Source organism: Cucurbita pepo, chromosome 6 (genome assembly GCF_057944985.1).
Source record: "Cucurbita pepo subsp. pepo isolate OVF chromosome 6, ASM5794498v1, whole genome shotgun sequence".
Taxonomy (NCBI): domain Eukaryota; kingdom Viridiplantae; phylum Streptophyta; class Magnoliopsida; order Cucurbitales; family Cucurbitaceae; genus Cucurbita; species Cucurbita pepo.
This window is the reverse complement of record NC_141803.1, coordinates 3,942,174-3,958,679: the sequence shown is the minus strand read 5'-3', so window position 1 is coordinate 3,958,679 and position 16,506 is coordinate 3,942,174. Positions and strand designations below refer to the sequence as shown.

The following is a 16,506-nucleotide window of genomic DNA, read 5'->3' as shown; positions in this document are numbered from 1 at the left end:
AAGAAACCTTTCAATCAATCATATATATTATTATTTATGACGTCACCATCTCCTCCTAACAAGATTTGACGTAAAAAAAACTGGAAAAATAATAAAGCTGTAATCAACATAGTTAGCTACGAAAAGAAAGCCGCAACCACACTATAACTACCCTGCCCTATATAACACCCAATCAAAATTCCTTTTTTGACAATAATAAAAAAAAAATAATTAACTCTTTTAATATTTCCACCTAGTTTCCTGATTTCCCATGATCTCTGCTAATAATATAATTAAATTTTAATTCATATTAATTATAATATATAATCAACAATTAATAACAAAAATTACATAATAATACCAACTACCACAGAGATTACATTGGCAAAAAAAAGTCCAATCTCATGTGAGCTCGTCGGTTAATCACACTAATTAAAAAAAAAAAGAAAAATATATATTTTTGTCACTGTTAGTAATATCCGAAGATATTAAATTAAAAAAAGAAAAAGAAATATAATATTTTGTAAAATTAATTATCGATTTTAATTTTAATTTTTTTTTTTCAGCAGAAGCTCCACAAGCTGATGTCGCATTCCTCTTCGTAAAAACCGTCAATTTCACCCTCCGGCATTGAATCGAAATCCAACCAATCTCCGGTGATCATTTCGGTAACGTACTTCGGCGACTGAAGCGCGTCAAAATAATGGCACCAAGATTCCATCTCCGCCGTCGGATTCTCAAATATAACCGACACGTCATCATCCACTTGATCGGAAGGTGACGAAACGGTGGAGGATAATGGAGTAACAACGGCAGAGACATTTTCCGGGAAGCCATTAGCGGCAGCAGCCGCTACACGTTGGATGGATTTAGGAGACATAATATCATCGGAGGAATCAATGTGATGATGTAAACGACGGAAGTGACAGTAATCGGAAACGGGAACGGAGTTAGCAACGTCCGGGAAGTTAAGACTGGCGAAGGCGGACGCGCCTTTGAGACATAAAAGTGCCGCGTCGTATGCACGCGCCGCGGCTTCCGCCGTCGAATAAGACCCTAACCAAATTCTTGTCTTTTGATTTGGCGCTCGAATTTCGGAAACCCATGAGCCCCAGCTTCGCATTCTGACACCCTTGTACTTTTTCTTCGACGGCGGTAACGCCGGAGAGGATCCCGCCGCCGTGCTCTCAGCCTTCTTCACCATTGACTATGGATTGATTGTGAATTGGAAAGGAGGCGGAGATTTATATATAGAAGAAGTGTGGATCTAATAGGCTTATCTGATCTGTTAGTCTACACATGCAAGAATGGGGGACAGATGTTTTTTTTTTTTTTTTTTTTTTTTTTAAATAGTATTTAATATTAATGTAGCTGTGATGAAATTACCATTTTGTCCTTATAATGTATTGAATTGAATTGGTCAAAAATGTGATTTTATTATTTTCGGATGTATATTGTCTGTCTATCATTTTCATTTCCCAAACATTACATCCCTTCTTTCCTAATATGTAAATATTTCATTTAAATCGTATTTTTGGTCTTTTCTTTATTTTTTGGATAAATATTAATTATCTCCGATATTCTTTGAATTAAAACCCTAAATTACCCCTAAATTTTATGAATTATATCAATTAAAACCATATATTTTCATAAATTAATCTATTTATTCCTTTATTAAATTGTCATTTTAAAACTACCAATAAATAACAATTAAAATTCTTAAATTAATTAATTTAACCTCCATTAAATTATCTTAAACTTTCATGGTTTTTTTTTTAATATTTAAAATCTTAATTTTTTATAAATTAGTCAATTTAGCCGCCCATTAAACTAAATACCTCTAAATTTTAAGATTTATTATTTTTCGTAAATTAATTCCTTTCGCCCTCCTTTAAATTAATATTTTATAATTACCCTTAAATTTTTAGATATTTTTGTGAATTTACCAATTTACCCCTCCGTTTTGAAAACTACCTCTAAACTTAATTAAAAACCTAAACTACCCCCAAAACTAACTCTTTTACTTATTATTTGTTATTTAACACTAAGAAACCAACTCCCAATTAATTAACCAAGTTTAAATTTTAGGGGGCACAAAGGTAATTTCAAGCTACATTGAGCAACGTACATTATATTTAATAAAAAAATGATGCGGTACGAAGATGAGAAATAAGGATAAAAGAGAGACAAAATCGTATGATAATAATAGTACCAAATAGGCAGCTTCCGAGATTTTGCACTCCCAAATCTTCATTAATGCAAAATCTTCCAAACCTAACTTTTTTTTAAATTAATTTTTTTTTTATTTTGAAGTCGTAAAATGATTGAGATTTAAATTTAATTTCTAATTAGTTTAAGTGTCGATTTTAAAATACGAATGAGGATGGTTTGTTCGTCGTATTTAAACTATTATCATCGTAATTGTCAATTATATTATCGCATTATTTAATGACTAAATTCAAGCTTAAAAACAAAAAAAAAATCATTTTAAAAATTTTAAGTATTAAACAAATTCAATGATTTAGAAAAACCGAGGTTAAAAGATGAATTACGAACATACCCTTAAAACTTTTCATTTTTTTCTCTAATTTTGAAAAAGAAGATTCGGTAGTAACTATTATCGTTCTACTTCTTCAACCATGTGGCGTTGTGATTTTGATACGCTTACGACAAGCCTTTAAGAGAAAACTCGAGCCCCATTCACATTTCTTGTCTGACTTTATGGTTTAAGGTTAGCATTTGCCTACCAAACACGGCTTGTATGGAATCCAAGCTTGTTCGCCCACACACGTCATTCATGCGTGCATGTTCAATCATTGCAACATAATATGTCGCATCTCATTGTCATCTCGATTCCCAACAACACGATCCATGCACTGTGATGTCTGTTAAATGAACACAACTCTCTACAATGGTATGATATTGTTCACTTTGAGTATAAGCTCTTGTCGCTTTGCTTTGAGCTTCCCCAAAAGGCCTCACACCAATGGAAAGAGTATTCTTTGATTATAAACTCATCATTCCCTAAATTAGTCTATGTGAGACTTTCATCATCCAACAATGTCATCCATGTCTCGGAACACATCGACCATCTAGATTTGCTCGAACACATCCATTCAAAACTAACCCATATGTGAAAGGTTGGATTATACACCATGTCGTACATAATTTTACGACCAGTTTTGGATCAAAACGGTTAACAATTTGTTTTAAAAATGTTATTGAACTATATAAAAAGTTTAAAAATTAGTTGAAATTCTTAAAAAGTTTTATTAATATTCTTCAAAAATTGAAAGCTATAGCGTGTTTTTTTAAAATAATTTTTTATTATTAATTTAGCTAAAATTGAAATTAAAGCCAAATATGTAGTTTATTCCCATATAAATTATAATTGGATAAGGAAAATAAAAGGATAATTATTTATTAAAGCGGAAAAAAATAAATAAAAAGATTAATGAAATAGAAAGACGCGGAGTCTGATGAAGCTATACAGCTGGTGCTCCACTGTCAGCTGAAAACGCGTTTTACAATATCACTTATCTACTAGTAATTTTATTTTATTTTATTTTAATTAAATTTGAAATTGATTTTATAAATATTAAAAGAAAAATACAGAAAAATGACGTCTCAACTGTTTTTTTAAACGGTTTAGGTTGGAATGATTTGACTTTATTACCCCCCATACATATTTCATAATAAATGTTGTGTGGCCAATTTGTGAATTTCCGATTCTGATGGGTACGTACGGCAATTTAAAATAAATAACCTCTTTATTTAATGTTATTATATTATTTTCGAGGGGTTTTTTTACCAAATATATATAAATTCGAGGACCAGAAAGCAAAAAAATAAATAAGCTTTCCAAGTTGGGCCAGTGGGACGGAAATATTTAATATTTAATTATTTTATTTAAAAATATGATTATTGAGTTATTCGACGATACGTTGCTTAAATGAAGAAATATAATTTCGAATCGGTGACTCAATCAACTAAAATAAAGCTCAAAACTAAACCTTGCCTAACTCGAGTTGAATTTGGTCGAACCGTATAATTATTTTTAAAAATTATTTTAAAAAATTGTACATACTCATTAACATTATATATATTAACTATTAAAGTCTCTTAAAATTCATATATAAATATTTATAATTAATACTGTATAACTAATATTAAATATATTTTTAATATTGGTGGACGGGTATGGTTTAAAAAAAAATCTTAATTTTTTTAATAATCTTAATTTTTTAATATAATTTTTATTTTAACATAATTATCTTTAATTATTTAAAAAAAATAGTACTCACTAACATTATATAATTAACCATTAAAATATCATAAAACTCGTATATAAATATTTATAAATAATAATGAATTACTAATATTAATTACAAATATTAAATATTTTTAATATTCGTAATAATATTAAAGTATGGTTTTAAAAAAATCTTAATTTTTTTAATAAATTTTTAAAAATAATTTTATATAATTATTTAAAAAATCATACTCATTAACACTATATATCATATCAACTATTAAAATCTCATAAAACCATATATAAATATTTATAAATAATAATGAACTCGCTTAAGTTAGTTATAAATATTAAATATTTTTAATATTCGTATCTGTAATTTTACTTTTAGATTGGTTAAGTAAACTCAGTAAAAAAAAAAGTCAACCGGACTCAAATTTTTAATTTTTAAAAAATTTATTTACGAAAGAAATTATATTTTTTTAAAAATTGAGCTATTGACATTTTTAATAAAAATCTAAACCATAAACGTTTTATTTACCATTAAAAAAGGTTATATTATATTAAAAAAAAATACTGCCGACTTTTTTTTGACTAGAAATCTGGAGGTCGCTCAGTGTACCCTCAAGTTACGATATGAAATCCAAGCCAGCTGTCATATCTTAATCGAAGAATATTCCATTAAATAAATAAATAAATAAATAAAATATATTTATCCGAAAATAAATGTTTTTGTTTTCCCCAAAACAGTACACAAGTGAAACAAATAGTATCTTATGTCCGTACAAAATTACCTCAAAATTAAACAAATTTACATTAAATAATAAACTGAATTTTACATTCCCAAATCCCAAATATAATATTTTCCAAATATGATTTTAACTTAATTATTTGATGTTCGAATTCCAATAAATGTCGTTGCACCCACCAAGGTTTCTAGTTTCGTACCATCAAAATTAATTTTTTTGCTCGTGGGAAATTATTTTAAAAAATAATTAATTGAATATTGGAAATTAACTTTTATTCGCTTTTGCATGTGGTGTTTTTTCGTACGCAACGAATCAAAATAGGATTTTTTTGTTGTGTCGAGTTCGAAGTTCGGTGGAAGTTTCCTTTCTCATAATGTTAATAAATTTAATATTTGTTTGATTTTGAATTTCTTCCCTTAAAAATTTAAAAAAAATAATCCATAGTTATTGGCATGACTGTGATATTGTAACGACTAAATCCATTAATGTCAGATATTGTTCTCCGTGTTTATTAGGTAGATGAACACGACTCTCCACAATGGTATGATATTGTCCACTTTGAGCATAATCTCTCAATTAGTATAACTTTCATCATCCAACACCTCCTCTCGAACAAAATACGCCTCTCCTTAATCGAGGCTCGACTTTTTTTTCTTTTGGAGTCTTTTGTTCGACATTTGAGGATTCTATTGACATGACTAAGTTTGGGGCATGACTCTAATACCATGTCAGACGAACGCGACTCTCCATAATGGTATGATATTGTCCAGGCTGAGTATAAGCTCTCATGGCTTTGCTTTGGGCTTACTAAAAGGCCTCGTAAGAATAGAGATAGTATTGATTGATTATAAACCCATAATCATTCCCTAAATTAGCAAATGTGAGACTTTCATCATCCAACAGTCTGTGTATCATGTGTTTTGTTCTCGTCTTCCACCAATGTAGGATCTGATGTATATTATTAAAAATATGAAAATAAAATAGGCAATAAATTGGAGGGTTGGAGGGTTTGTGTAAGCCTCTTAACTGGCACTCTGCCACCGTACCTGCCCTCCGTACTCTTCATTCATTGATATCACTATTCACATGACCCTTTCTACATTCCCTGGACCCTCTTTCCATTTTTATTTATTTATTTTTATTTTTAAATAGAAGGTTTAATTATATTTATTTATTTAGTTTTAAAAAAATAAAAAATTATATAGTATTTTTATTTATTTATTATTTTACGAAATTTCTAGGAAGTAGAGAAATAAGCAATTAAATAACCGTTACTGAGCAAGATCCACTTGCTTTTATGGCGGATAGCTGTTTCTGTTGCCCGGTCTACGTTGTGATGACGTAATTAAAGCGATTTATTATTTTTATTATTTAATTGCAAATAAAAAATTAATTGGGCTTTATGGTCTAGAAAGCCCAATCTTGACAAAACGAAGCCCAATCCGAAGACACTGTTCAAGATGGGCCTAAGCCCACGCTTAGACTACCCAAAATGGACTATTTACGGCCCAAAGACAGCTGGCAGCTTTATTCGCCCTCGTACCCGGGAAATGGACTATGATTAAAAATTGTTCTTAAACAGACCTTTTCTGATTGGGCTATTTTTCACCATCCATCGAGAACCAGAGGGCGAAGAACAAAACATGGCAACGCTTTACGAAGATGCCGAAGCTTGGAACGCAGTAAGCCGTTTCCGGATGCTATCAAATGTCCAATCCATGGCGTCGGTAAGAAACTCCTTATTGTTGATTTCGGATTGAATTGCATGAGAGCCACGATTCATTTGTAGAGACAGTCATGGAATTGTTTACGAGTATGAACTTAGGTGATTTCTCAGAAATCTGTTCAGGTGTAATCGTATTGTGTGGTTTGAATTTGTGGTGATTGTTCGTATTGTTTTACTTTGTTTGTCGTAAGCTGCCTCTCTCGGAGGCGCTGTGGCTAACCATTTCGAGATTTGGAACTGTCTGTCTGATGATCTTCGCCGAAACGGCTTGGTTCTGGCAGAGTACTGTTCTCGACTACGACGAAGATGATAATGCCACTTCGCCTACCATCTCTGTGCTGGCAAGTTGTTGCGTGTGATTGATCATTTGCCTATCTATAATTTTTGTGATTTTTCCGTTTTGATGTTCGGCGGACAAATGTGAGGTCTACTTGCGGCAAGAATCTTCCCGCGAGAAAAATGCGAGTGGTGGATTCGGATTTTCGACCGAAGAACCTGGAATCTACACGGCCTGTTTCGCGGAAGATGGCGGCAACCGCGACGGAGAGGAGAGCAGCTCCCATGATATAAATAGCCTCGGTATTCTCGTTTATATTAAAACTAATAATAATAAGAATAAAGAACAATAATAATAGCAATTAAGTCTAAAAATGGAAATTAAATTTTGGAAAGCCATTTTTCTCAGCAGCTGGGGGATTCTCAATCGAAAGAATCCAATTCCACTTCCCAATCTCCGGGCAACGCGAGACTCACCTGTAAGAATGATATCTATAGCTGCTACGATAGTCACGCGACCTTCTTCTTCATAGTTACTGCTCAAAGCGCAAACAGCCCGTCGGATTTTGACTCCTTCGGCTTCATTATCGCAAACTGATTCTTTACTTGAAGCCCGGATGCTGTTTGTGCGATGGTCTCAAAGAAAAACTGCAAGCCGCCTATCTGATCGCCGGCTCCGATTCTCTCCACGATGTTGGTTTGCAGGCACTCACTTCACAGCCCCCTTTCATTGTATTTGTAGTTCCTTTACTGTTGTAAGCGCTTAAATTTGATATGTGATGTTTGTTTTCAAGTAGGTGAGGGATATCACTACTAACCCAGAATGGGAGAGAGCTGACCAGTATGAGACTCCCGTGCTCGCGAAAGTGCTCTCCGATGGCTCGGAGGTTGGTTATATTCATTCATTCTTGTGATTCTGATTAGTATGAACATGTATTTTGGTTGTTTTAGCTTATTTGGAAGGAATGTCGATTTCAGATTTGCGGAGCTCTTCCTGGGGCTTCTAATCTAGAATTGTGCTTATGGGTTTAGAAAATGATCAAATGTTTGTGCACTGCTTGTTTCCGTCCCCTGCTTGTTTTTAAGTTCTTGGCTGGTGTTGTACTGAAATTCTATTTTCCAGGCACTAGATTAGTAACCCCTTGTTCTTGCATTTAACGTTGGAGTTTGAGGTTCCAATGATTTGGTCACCTCGTCTTCTGTCTTCATTTAAGTTATTGGATGACTATAATTATGAATCCTGTTGGGTTTGTGATTAATCCAACAAGGAAGGCTTTTATCAATGTACTGGTAACTGTGTTCCATCTGCTTGATTCAAGTACTTTCGTCCTATTTTGTGTAATTTGTTTATTGACTGTTATGAGTATTTTGTTTCCTAGGTTTGTCTCTTCCTATTCTTTCTTGCCATAGGCATCCGGTATAATGTGGAAATAAGCCAGTAATAGAGTGCCTAAAGTCATATTAAGTGAAGTAAGATTAAAAGAATAATAACAAAAATAAAAGGGAAATAGAAAACCTTGCAATCTAGGATTCTGAACCACTGAATAGTTCATTTCTTCAATTAAGATTTGATATGCTATGTATCCTGACCTTATCTACATAGAAGGCTTCCTCTAAAAATACGTTTCTTTGGTGTCTGAAACTGAGACAGTCAGCGTTGGTTGTCTTACTGCATTTTAGGAATCAGTATGGGATAAAAAAGCGTTTAAATCTTAATATTCTTGTCCTGTTTTATCAAAGAAACCTACTGAATCAATATGACATGCAACAAAAGAAGTCTTCTGGGGATGGCTTTCAGCTCACTTGGATCTATCCATAATAACATCCCTGATAAACATTTATTGAATGCCAGTGAATCAAAAGGGCTTTACCGATGATGGCTTGTTGAAAGTATGGTAACGTTTGAATGAACTCGATAGATTTGCACGTTTTTGTAGATCTTATGAATATTCTAAATTACCTGACATCTTAAACTAAGGGATTGGGTTGTTAATATTAATACTATATTGTTAAACATGTAGAGGCCTATTCCAATTGAAACTCCTGTGTGGAAAAGATAGACCTGAAGCAGAAGCCTCATATACTATCAAAGTTGCACATGGTTACTTCTACTTCCATTTCCTGTGCTTAAATGTGCTGTAAACTAAGCTAGCTAGACCTATACCTTCCTGGAATTCTTAGTATGAACGAAGGAGATATGGGTTTCTTTCTTAGAGAGGAAAATATGAAACGAGTAAGCTATTGGGAGGGTTTTACTGTGAACTGTCAAAATCAAAATAACGAACAAGGTGGCTATATGGTAAAGAAAAACACAACTAATATGAAGATGCAAGTAACATAGAGATCCATACATTCTAAATATTCTCTCATATTAGTTCCATCACTCTGTTAGTAGCAAGTTAGCATTTGGAAAGCTCTAAGTAGTGAATTTATCTCTCTCCTTTATCACCCCTCAACCTTCGGAGGAGTGTGGGTGAAATTGAGTTTGTCGCCTAAGTGGCATCTATAAAGAAAATAAAGCAAAGATAATCTGACACAAACTGTTGAACTATTCTTTTTTGTTTTTGCTGGGATGCGAAAACTTAAAAACCCTCCTTTCGAGCATGGGGAGTACCCGACTGAGGAGGTGCATTACTCATGTTCAATTATTCTCGTACAACTCTTTTCTAGTTTGACTGAGAGGGAATTGTTGCAAAATAGGTGTCACTTAGAGGTTTTGCCTTTTGATTGAAAAGAATAAGAGGAAAGGGCTATTATCACAAAAATCAGTTACCAAAGAAGACGAGAAATCTCCCTATAAATCAAGTAACTTAAAAATATGCATCTCGATTGGCATGAATCAAAGGAAAGGCTATAATCACAAAGGCTATAACTCTGCAATTTTTGAAAGTATTTCAGCAGTCCATTTACACTATTATGCCATCATGAGGATACTTCAATGGTTAAGACATTTATTAAGAGGATATTTTGCGGTGATAATTAGTTAGAATATATCTCACATATTTAGGGAGTTGTTAGTATAGATTTGATTAACCGTATATTTTATTTATTTACCAGATTTAGTTAGATATATATTTTTTCTATTTGTAGGTATTAGTTGATAGTTTGTATCCTATTTAAACGTGGTAAACATGAATGAAGATCATACTTTCGATCCCAATTCTATTTCTATTTCTCATTCTTAACATGGTATCAGAGCACCGATCTTGGTGTTCTTAAATATCAAAATTTCCTTTATGGCGGAATCAGCCAAATCCAGCTTCAAAATTTCGGATGTTGATTTAACACATCCGTACTATATTCATCACTCTGATCAGCCAGGATATTCACTTGTTCCAATCAAATTAAATGGAGCAAATTACCAATCCTGGAGTAAATCAGTTATGCATGCTCTTATTGCCAAGAAGAAAATTGGCTTCATTGATGGCACAATTGAGGAACCGTCCCAAGATGCAAATTCAACCGAATTCGAACTCTGGAATCAGTGCAACAGTATGATAATATCTTGGTTAACTCATTCCGTTGAAGCAGATATCGCTAAAGGCATTATTCACGCCAAGACAGCTCATCAAGTGTGGGTTGATCTTCACGATCAATTCTCACAAAAGAATGCTCCAGCAATTTTTCAAATACAAAACTCGATAGCAACGATGTCACAAGGAACCATGGCGCTGTCAACATATTTCACCAAGCTCAAAGCACTTTGGGATGAACTGGAAGCGTACCGCACACCATTTACCTGTAATCAACGTCAAATACATATTGATCAACGCGAAGAAGACAAATTGATGCAATTGCTCATGGGGCTTAATCAGTCTTATAAAACGGTGAGATCTAACATATTGATGATGTCTCCATTACCTAATGTGAGGCAAGCCTATTCATTACTTGTACAAGAAGAGATGCAGCGTCAGGTAACTTCCGAACCTACTGAGAATTTCTCGATTGCATCAGCAGTGCAAAAGAAAACAATATATTCAAAATTCGCCAAGGACAAAAAGTGTGAACACTGCAATAAAAGTGGTCATACAATCAATGAGTGTCGAATTCTTAAGTTTCACTGTAACTTTTGTGATAGAAGGGGCCATACAGAAGATCGGTGTCGACAGAAAAATAATTCTGGAAGGACAAGACAAGACAATCAACACAAGAACCGTGGATATCGATCATCTGCAAATATGGCCGATGTTTCACAGTTGAATACAGAAGAACAGTCACCTAATTCCATTCCAAATTTTTCTTCTGAGCAATTACGACAGATAGCACAAGCCTTATCTGCAATCAATCATCACCCTTCTGGTAATTCCGACAATCACGTCAATGTTGCAGGTTTGCTTCCCATATCTACATTATCTATTAACTCTGCGAGTTCTAATTCATGGATTCTCGATAGTGGAGCTACGGATCATATAGTATCAAAATCTTCTGTTATGACTGAACCAAAGGCTGCCATCATGTCTGCAATAAATTTGCCTAATGGAGAGACAGCACGTGTGTCACATACTGGCAATATTTCTCTTAGCCCTAACCTTCAATTAAACAACGTTTTATGTGTGCCTTCATTCAATTTAAACCTAATGTCGATCAGCAAACTTACCAATAACTTGAAATGTTATGTCACCTTCTATCCTGATTCTTGTGTTATGCAGGACTTGGCTACGGGGAAGATGATTGGCTCGGGTAAACAATTTGGAGGTCTCTATCATATTTCTTCATCTCCAATCAAATCTTCAGCTCATCAAGTATCTCAGTCATCTGATTTGTGGCATTTACGCCTAGGTCATCCTTCCTTTTCTCGTTTTAAATTTCTAGCTGATCAATTGCATCTTAATAATGCGAGTTATTCTCATAATTGTAGTATCTGCCCGTTAGCAAAACAAACTAGGTTGTCTTTCCCAAGAAGTTCAATAACAACCCATTCTGCTTTTGATCTGATACATTGTGATGTTTGGGGACCACATAAAATTCCTACCCATTCTGGTTTGCGTTTTTTTCTCACTATTGTTGATGATTTTACTCGATGTACTTGGGTTTTTTTAATGCAACATAAGTCAGAAGTACATCATTTGTTAATGAACTTTGTTAAATTCGTTCAAACTCAATTTCATACTACTATCAAGATAGTTCGATCAGACAATGGGACTGAGTTCCTATCTTTGCAACCATTCTTTACTTCTTGTGGTATTGAATTTCAGCGCACTTGTGTCTATACTCCACAACAAAATGGAGTCGTAGAACGCAAGCATCGCCATATCCTAAATGTAGCTAGGTCTCTTCTTTTTCAGTCACAGGTTCCACTTAATTTTTGGGGAGAGTGCATTTTAACGGCTGTTTATCTTATAAATAGAACGCCATCACCATTATTATCTAACAAGACACCCTTTGAAGCACTCTACAAACGACCACCTACATTTCATCATCTTAAAGTTTTTGGTTGTAAATGTTATGCAACTATAGTACATCCTAAGCAAAAATTTGAACCTAGGGCAACTCCTTGTGTTTTCGTAGGATATCCTTGTGGTCATAAAGGTTACAAGTTGTATGACATGCAATCTCACAAATTCTTTATCAGCCGTGATGTCAAATTTTGTGAAGATGATTTTCCTTTTTCATCTGCTTCACAAACTTCGACATTAGCTCCTTCGACTCCTGTTGTACCACTTCATGATCCATCCTACTCAAACATCCATCCTCCACCTTCTATTCCTTCACCTCCTACTCCGTCGTCTCCTCCACCTTCTCCAGATTCGCCCACTAATTCCAATCCTATCCCACCTGATACATCAGCTCCACTTCGACGTTCTACTCGTACTAAACAGCCTCCAGCTTGGCATAAGGATTATGAGATGTCTTCTGGAGCCAATCATTTAACCTCTAGCTCAAGTCCCGGCACTGGCACCAGGTATCCCCTTCATCATTACCTTTCATTCTCTCGTTTTTCTCCTACTCAACGTGCTTTTCTAGCTCTTATTACATCCCAGACAGAACCTAAAACCTATGACGAGGCAGTTGGCGACCCGTTATGGCAGCAGGCTATGAATGATGAAATTGCAGCTTTGGAACGTAATCATACATGGTCTCTCGTTCCTCTACCACTTGGTCATAAAGCTATTGGTTGTCGTTGGGTGTACAAAATTAAATACAACTCTGATGGTTCTGTTGAACGTTATAAAGCTCGACTAGTAGCAAAGGGATACACTCAGGTTGAAGGTATTGATTACACAGAAACATTTTCCCCTACAGCGAAACTTACTACACTTCGTTGCTTACTCACTGTTGCTGCTGCTCGAAAATGGTTCACCCATCAGTTGGATGTTCAAAATGCCTTTCTCCATGGTAATCTAGACGAGGAAGTTTATATGTCTTTACCACCAGGTCTTCGCCGACAGGGGGAGAATACAGTATGTCGGCTCCATAAATCTCTTTATGGATTAAAACAGGCTTCTCGCAATTGGTTCTCCATATTTTCTACAACTATACAAAATGCAGGCTACACTCAGTCCAAAGCAGATTACTCTTTGTTTACTAAGAGTAAAGGTACTTCTTTCACTGCAGTTCTAATCTATGTTGATGATATTCTGTTGACAGGCAATGATCTCGAAGAAATTCAATATCTCAAGACTAGTTTACTCCAGAAATTTCTTATCAAAGATTTAGGAAATTTGAAATATTTTCTAGGCATTGAATTTTCTCGATCAAGAAAAGGAATTTTTATGTCTCAAAGGAAGTATGCTCTAGACATCCTTCAAGACACAGGTCTTACAGGAGCACGTCCAGACAAATTTCCTATGGAGCAAAATCTGAAACTTTCTTTAACTGAAGGAGAGAAGTTGAATGATCCAAGTAAATACAGACGGTTGATTGGCAGATTAATATATTTGACCGTCACTAGGCCTGACATAGCTTATTCAGTTCGTATGCTTAGCCAATTTATGCATGAACCAAGAAAACCACATTGGGAGGCAGCTCTTCGAGTTCTGAGGTACATCAAAGGCACTCCTGGTCAAGGACTTCTACTGCCATCTGAAAACAATTTAAGATTACAGGCATATTGCGATTCTGACTGGGGTGGTTGTCGAACTTCCAGACGATCTATTTCTGGGTTCTGCATTTTCCTCGGAAATTCAATTATTTCTTGGAAGTCTAAAAAGCAGACTAATGTGTCCAGATCATCAGCAGAAGCCGAGTATCGAGCTATGGCAAATACTTGTTTAGAGTTAACTTGGTTAAGATACATTCTTCAAGACTTGAATGTTCCACTGTCCGAACCAGCATTATTATATTGTGATAATCAAGCAGCATTACATATAGCAGCCAATCCAGTTTTTCATGAACGTACGAAACACATTGAAATAGATTGTCATATAGTTCGAGAAAAGTTACAAGCTGGAATCATCAAACCGTATTATGTATCGACCAAAATGCAATTGGCAGATGTTTTTACTAAAGCTTTGGGAAGACAACAATTTGACTTTTTGAAGGACAAGTTGGGTGTGATCGACATACACTCTCCAACTTGAGGGGGAGTATTAAGAGGATATTTTGCGGTGATAATTAGTTAGAATATATCTCACATATTTAGGGAGTTGTTAGTATAGATTTGATTAACCGTATATTTTATTTATTTACCAGATTTAGTTAGATATATATTTTTTCTATTTGTAGGTATTAGTTGATAGTTTGTATCCTATTTAAACGTGGTAAACATGAATGAAGATCATACTTTCGATCCCAATTCTATTTCTATTTCTCATTCTTAACAACATTTCTACTTCCTTGAAGAAGTTATAAGTTCAAATCTCCACCTCCAGCTACGTTGTAATATCGCCAATACAGTTATTAAAAGTGGGAAATATTAGTGTACTTATTTAAAGAACACTATCACCTTTTAAGACCTTTTAAGTTCAAAATTCTTCAAGCCTGATGGAGTATGCCTTTTGTTTTTCCTGACGAGGTAGCTTGATATGGGGTTGCTGGTACATTTATAACCTTATTCTTTCTTCTCCCAAATTGTATGACGAATATCTCACTTACTTTACTGTGTTCACTTTATCTTTCCTTTTCCTTTTACGAAGGGGGGAGTTGAAAAGTAGTTTTTATTTTACTTTATTTACAGTAATAATTTTTCATCTGATATTTTTTTATAATATACTGACTTGGATAGTTATTGTTTATTCTGATACTTGTTCCTGGTCAGATTTTGAGAAAATAAATTAAACAAGCTTGCAATCCCAGAAAATAAATAACTATGTAGTGTGGTTCTTGAAATTATATATTCTATAATTGAATTCGACTACTGCTCGTTCCCTTGGGATATGTGGATTATAAGATGTTGTATCTGGACAAATGTTAATTTTTTCTTTTAGTTTTTGTGTATTCCTGCAGACTTATATATGCCGTGCTTCTGTTTACTTAGGTTCAATGTCTTCATCTTTTTCTGCCTTCTTTTGGACTCTCTTTATATGATGCCTTGCACGATTTGAGTTTGTGTTGATAGTTTAGTTTAATTTTCTTTCTCCATCTTAACGTCATTCCGAACTTTATGAACATTTTCCATCATTAAGATTATTCAGTGGATACATTGTCTTTTCTTGAAGTTCCTGTAAAATTTGTTTCAATTACTTTATGGATGTTATGTAGCACGAAAGTTTCCATAGTTAAGACAACCTACTTACTTAAAGTAATCATGTGATTAGCTTCACACATGCTTATCTACAAAAGCTTCTCTTTTAAATGATAGCATTCGAGATTACCATTCCTTTGATGTTTGACCTCTAACCCTCAAAAGTAGTTAGAATTCTTGTACTTGCTAATATCCCACGTGTGATAGCTGCAGATTTATAGATCTAGGTCATCTGTTTTTCTGTAATTTATTTAAGCAGTCGCGTATCGTGTATTTCTAGTATCTCGTAAGAGATAGCAGCAGAGTTAGAAATCTAGGTCAGGTGTATTAATTGTACTATACACCTTTATGTATGTTGTGTTATACACTGGTTTTATTATTTAATAGAGCTCAGGATAAACAAATGTTTATATTTTATATCTAGAAAACTGTTCTCCTTTTTACTAGATACCAAGTAATATTCTCAATTATTCGATTTGGGTTACTTGGCATTAGAGATATCTAGATGTATGTAGAGTTTATCTATCTTTATTTGCTTTTTTATTTCTTTTTGTCTTCCATTTCTATCTCAAGTAGTCCTTTTCAGATAATACTTAGTTACGCAGACGGCAAGTTAGCTTATTAATCTAGTTTCTATGATTTTTGTTCATTGCTCTCTTATATTTTGGGGTCAGGAGATTTCCTTATGTTGTGTACTGTTTCCTGATGTCATGAACTAATATGCACTAGAAACACAAAAGCAATTACAGACAATTGCTGATCCTGACTCATTGCTCACTGATGGATGTGGATTCCATTTTTTGTATTATTGTTCATCTTTTGGCCCAATTTTCATTCAAGGAAGCTTGCTTTCAATTGATGGAATTCTCTTTAACACCAGTCCACGTGTCAATTGAAGAAA

At 34.1% G+C, this 16,506-nt stretch overlaps 1 pseudogene; it reads right to left on the bottom strand.

Annotated features, from left to right (window-relative positions):
* Positions 1-272: 272 nt before the first annotated feature.
* Positions 273-1,212, bottom strand: LOC111797588 (ethylene-responsive transcription factor ERF014 pseudogene; annotated as a pseudogene).
* Positions 1,213-16,506: the final 15,294 nt, after the last annotated feature.